Source organism: Sturnira hondurensis, unplaced genomic scaffold, assembly GCF_014824575.4.
Source record: "Sturnira hondurensis isolate 20B ecotype Veracruz unplaced genomic scaffold, ASM1482457v3 Scaffold0002840, whole genome shotgun sequence".
In the NCBI taxonomy this organism is placed as follows: domain Eukaryota; kingdom Metazoa; phylum Chordata; class Mammalia; order Chiroptera; family Phyllostomidae; genus Sturnira; species Sturnira hondurensis.
Genome location: NW_028075471.1, coordinates 32,868,107 through 32,873,659, shown reverse-complemented (window position 1 = coordinate 32,873,659; position 5,553 = coordinate 32,868,107). Strand labels below are relative to the sequence as shown.

Below are 5,553 nucleotides of genomic sequence, written 5' to 3'. Positions count from 1 at the left end.
CAGATATATTCCCAGAGGTGGGATTGCTCAGTCAAAAGGCAAATCCATTTTTAATTTTTTGAGGTAGCTCCATACTGCTTTCCGCAGTGGCTGCACCAGTCTGCACTCCCACCAACCGTGCAAAGAGCTCCCCTTTCTTAACCTCCTCATCAGCACTTACTGTTTGTTGATTTATGATGATAGCCATTCTGACAGGAGTGAGGTGGTATCTCGATGTAGTTTTAATCTGCATTTCTCTGATGATTTTACTCATTTGTGGAATTTAATGAACTGAACTAACAAGGAAAATGGGGACAGACTCATAGATGGAGAACAGAATGACAGCTGGTGGAGGGCACATTAAGGGTAGAGAGACGGAGGAAGAAGGGCTCGTGGACATGAGGGAGTAACCATTGTGGTAACTGCCGGGGAGAGGTGGTATAAGGGCACTAAAAGGCAAGGTAAAAAATATACAGCACAGATTATTTTTTTAAAAAGACAATTTGGCAGAGCCAGTTTTCATTAATTTAATTTAAAAAGAAAATCTCAACTCCTTACCTTGCCTTACATCGCCGGTGTGGTCCTTTCCCTACCTACCCAGCTCACATCTCCCCCTTGCCCCTGAGTTTCTTGCAAATGTGACAAATGTAATCCTATCCACAGGCTTTTGCATTTGATGTTCCCTCAACCAGAAACACTATTCTCCCAGTAATTTATTTCTCCGGCTCTTTCACATCGTAAGAAGTCTCTGCTCTGCCCTTAGGAAATCCTTTCCTAACCAGCCTATGAAAGTAACCACTCCCCCCACTGTCTCCACCATCTCCCAGTCTTATTTCCATCATGGAACTTATCTCTATCAAAAGTCAATTTTCTTATTTATTATGTGCTGACTTATTATTTCCACTCATCCATTCAACCCATCCCTATTCTAGAAAATTCTGAAAGTCAAAACTTTGACTTCTTTTCCATCACATCCTCAGGGCTTACTGACTGTGCTGGTGCAGAGTAGGTCTTCAATATATACTTTTGAGTAAATGTTGAATAAGCATTTGAATTAATGAATGAATCTATAAATGAATGAATGAATGAATGAAAGTATAACACCAGCAGAGCATTAAAAGTTCAGGACCTCTTGTTCTTTGTTTCAGTAATATCCTTTTAATGTTCCTTTGTTATCACTCTAGTTTCCTTTGAATACATGTCAATAATTGCACTATTTGTTGAAGTCATTGTCGATTTTAAATCATTTCATTGACTTTTTTCTGCAATTCACTCCCTCTTGTACCCAATCAACTTGTGTTTATAAGGTCAACAATTTCTAAAAGTACCAAGAAATGGAATGTGAAAATCACATGTTGCCCTGAATGGCATGGCTCAGTTGGTTGGCACGGATCCACAAAACAAAGAGTCATCAGTTGGATTCCTAATCAAGGCACAGGCCTGGGTTGCAGGTTCGATCACCAAGTGGGGTGGATAGAGAGGCAATCAACTGGTGTTTCTTTCTCTCTCGCATTGATGTTTCTCTTCCTTCCTTTCCTCCTCTCAGCCCCTCTCTCTAAAAATAAACTAATTAAATCTCTTTAAAAAATAGAATTTAAAAAAATCTCAGAGCTGCAGAAGTGACCCATGGGTCAGGTCCCGGACGACACCATACTCTAGCGTTGGGCAACGTTCTCAGTCTGTAGGTCTCAGTATTCCCATCACATGCGATGCTGGAAATGAAAGACCTGGGGCTGCGTGTATCCATGTGGATGCATCTCAGTCATTGGTGGAGCAAACAGCAGCAGCAGAGGAACCTACACACTGTGATGCTGGTGATAAGGATGCTCCCATAGTCACAGCAGAAGACTGCTCAGTATCACCCCGTATTGGTAGAGCTTAAAAAGGGGAGACGTACAAAGGGCACCTGGTAAGCTGGGACAATGGGATGAACATCAACCTGTGTGAGATGATCTACACATCCAGGGAAGGAGATGAGTTCTGGAAGATGCCAGGCTGCTACATCCACGGCAACACCATCAAATACCTGCGTATTCCTGACAAGACCATCATATGGTCAAAGAAGATGTGGTGTCCAAAGGTTGTGGTCGCAGCGACACACAGCAGCAGAAGCAGCAGAAAGGCCATGGCATGAAGGCTGCTGGGCACAGTGTGTTTGGCGGCCACAGCCCAGGCAGGATCCCAGGCCCTAGCAGAGGTCAGCCAGCACAGAAGGCGGGCAGACAGATTAGGAAACAGCGAGCTGGTGCTGTGTGTCCCAGAGACTTGAGCACTGCCCCGCACTCTCCGCTGCGTGTCTGGTCCAATCCATGAGTCTGTTCAAAGCAGAAATACGAGACAGGTGTCGGTGGGACCCCCACCTGTGCATTTTGTTAACCCCCTCTTATGTAAAGTACGTTTTTTTTTAATCCAGCATTTCTACAGTTCGAAATGTTATTTGGTGTTTTTGATTTTGTGAAGTTGCAGCCAACTTGATTCCCGGAAGGTTCTGTGGGTTAATGCATCTTTAGAGTCCTCCCCCTTGTGCGTTAAAGGAGTCGTTTTCCAGACAGTTTCGTGCTGTGTCTCTGGTCGCATCGCTGTGTGGCAAACAGACAGAAGGTTTTCCTTTAAGCTCTTAGCACAGAGATCAACGGTCCTCAGAGTTTTCCTGAAACGCGGACCCGAAGCTGTGTTTTCCGAACGAATCTGGGCAGACTTGTGCCTAGGAAGCTGTTGCGAAAATGTGGGTGGGCCCTGCCCCTTTCCCTCCTCCCTTCCTCTTTGGGTTACAAAAATAAAAATGAAACACAGCTACAAAAAAAAATCACATACCATCCTGCTGTAGATGATTAAGATTTGGAGGTTAATAAATTATGAAGTTTATTTATTCTGCTCTATTATATTCAATTAAGTCATTGGCATCTTTTAGAAAAACATTTATTTCATTGTCTTAAAAACAAAAATAATTCTGCTTTAAATTTACATATCAAATATATGTAAATTATATATTTTAACTCAAATTAACATATTTTTAATTGTTTTTAAAATTTTTTAAAAATTGTTGTTCAAGTACAATTGTCTCCATTTTCTCACCACCACTTCCCCCCACCCCACCCACCCCAGCCCCCACCCTCAATCCTACTCTCCTTTGGCTTCATCCGTGGGTTTGAGCCATATCAGCCAGGGTTTCAGTTGCTTAGATCATATTTAGATGCTTTTTGATTATGCAGTCTTCCTTTACCAAATGATTCTGAAGGGCCTTGCAAATCATGTAATGAAATGCAAAGTTCATCTTAAGAGCAATGCAGTGCCCCTGAAGAGTTCTTAAGCAAAGAGGAATATTATCAGGTCAGTGTTTCAGAAATTTCACTCAGCAGGATGGAGAATATAATGGAAGAGAACAGAGCTAGAGGCCAGGAATCCTAAATGAGAACTATGGACCTGGAATTGGACAGTGGTAGTGAGCGCGAGGAAAAACAAAGAGACTTAAGGAGGTAAGGCAGACAAAGCTTAATCACTGTTCTTTACTTTATCTTGTCCCCTTTTATTTATACTTTTTGTGCACTTTACATGTGAGGAAGGGGTTCAAAGTTTTTTCATGTTAAAGACTGGTGGAAGGGACATCTTGCTCCCTATATTTCCCAAAATCTTGGAGGAGTTACTAAAGCAAAACTATAACTGATTCACAGAATACTGATAAGGTATAGTCATATCAATATATTTGACATGTAATTTCTTTAGTCCCTTGTACAATTAGTAATACATAATGCATATGCAATATATAAGAAATATGACGACAAACAGCCATACCACTTGATTGTCCCTATATTCAAAAGATTATGGCACCTGCCTCCCTGTGGCTGTTCCGTAAAAGATACAATGGTTTTTAATGGTCTGTAGGGCCTTTATTTTCTTTCCTGCCCATGTCTGCATGTTGAAATCTAAAATACACTCCCTAGCTCTTTTCAACTGCCATTTCTCCATGCAGTCATCTCAGATGCTAGAACCCAGAAGTAACAAATCTCTCCTCTTCAAAATTCCCACATTCCTTTTGTGATACTTCATGTTTTACTTTGTGATAAGGCCTTATCTCCAGTAGACTATAAGCTCCTTGTAACCAGGGCCTTTGTCATTTCTTCTTTAATTTATCCACGGTACTTAGCACAGTGCCTGGCACATAACAGAAACCCCATAAATACTTGTCACACAAATAAATCAATAGCTGTTTCCAGCTGCTCCTTTCACCCCTGCCTTATTGCACCCAGATCAATAGCAATGGAAATCCTGCCAGAGATCAAAGCCTCAGGAGACCTTGGGAATAATAGGTTAGGAAACAAGATTCACTGGCAACTTTGTAGAAACTATACCAGATATTTTACTTAAAGGGATACTGCTAAACCACATGTCTAAGCTTTGATTTATAACCTCTCTGAAAAAAATCCCAATGGAATTTTTTTAGTATCACAGTTGTAACCGCAAGTTTTTCTTGGAACTCCGCTATTCCTGCGGATCAAAGCTAACCAGACTGGGTACCTGTATTGAACCCAAGATAGTATTAATAACATTAAAATAAACTTGGAGCTTCACGAACATTTTATAGGTAGTCGTTTTCTAATGCAATCAATTTCTAGAAAACATCGTGTTGAAATCTCAAAAGAGAAAATCTTAAACTCCCTAATAAAAAAGACAACTGTTAAAGATGGTCAGATTCACAAACCTGGAAGCTGAAGTACCTTTCAAATGTCCCAACTGTCTCAACAGAAAGCCAACTAAGGTCTTATCTATGTGAGCATAGAACACCTATCTTTTTAATTCCTTTCTTATTGCTTAGAATGCCATAATCTCTCAGTATTGTGAATACTCATGGGCCTGGTACCGGGTCAGAGGTGTATTTGGCTTCTGTGTTTTTAGGAAAAAGGAATCCAAGCTCCTGATGCTCCAGAATATTTGGGTTTCTGACTAAATCATTCCTAGTTGCATTAAATAACAATACCAAAACAAGGCTATTAAAAAAGAACATTTGATACTGAAATGGCAGTGGTAATACGGCATGGTATCTAGGATTTGCTGTGCAATATTCCAGCAGAGGAGGAAAAGGAGATGATAGGTGAAGAAAATGCCAAAATCTAGACAGCAATTTAATTTGGGTGGCAAGTAGATGGGAGTGTGTTGCGCCATCTCTCCACATTTGTATGTTTGATTTTTTTTCTCTTTGTGTAGTATTATTGCAAAAACAATTTTAAATTTAAAAAACTCCAGACAGCCCTGGCTGGTGTAGCTCAGTGGGTTGAGCGCGAGCCTGTAAACCACACAATTGCGGTTCGATTCCCAGTCAGGGCACATGCCTGGGTTGCAGGCCAGTTCCCAGCAGGGGACTCACAAGAGGCAACCATACATTGATGTTTCTCTCCTTCCCTTCCCCTCTAAAGATTAAAAAAAAAACCCTCCAAACAAATAGTGCCCAGAGTCCTGAATCCTCCTTGAGAACTGCCATCTTGATCTGACTCTAGACTCATGTGTTTAAAGCTGGCTCTCAGCTTTTGTTTCTTTTGTTTCATTGGGGGGTGGGGGGTCAGTGCTTTCAGAGAGTCT

At 41.2% G+C, this 5,553-nt stretch overlaps 1 pseudogene; it reads left to right on the top strand.

Moving 5' to 3' along the window:
- Window positions 1-1,787: 1,787 nt before the first annotated feature.
- LOC118983649 (U6 snRNA-associated Sm-like protein LSm4) lies at window positions 1,788-2,292 on the top strand (annotated as a pseudogene).
- The last annotated feature ends 3,261 nt before the right edge of the window (window positions 2,293-5,553 follow it).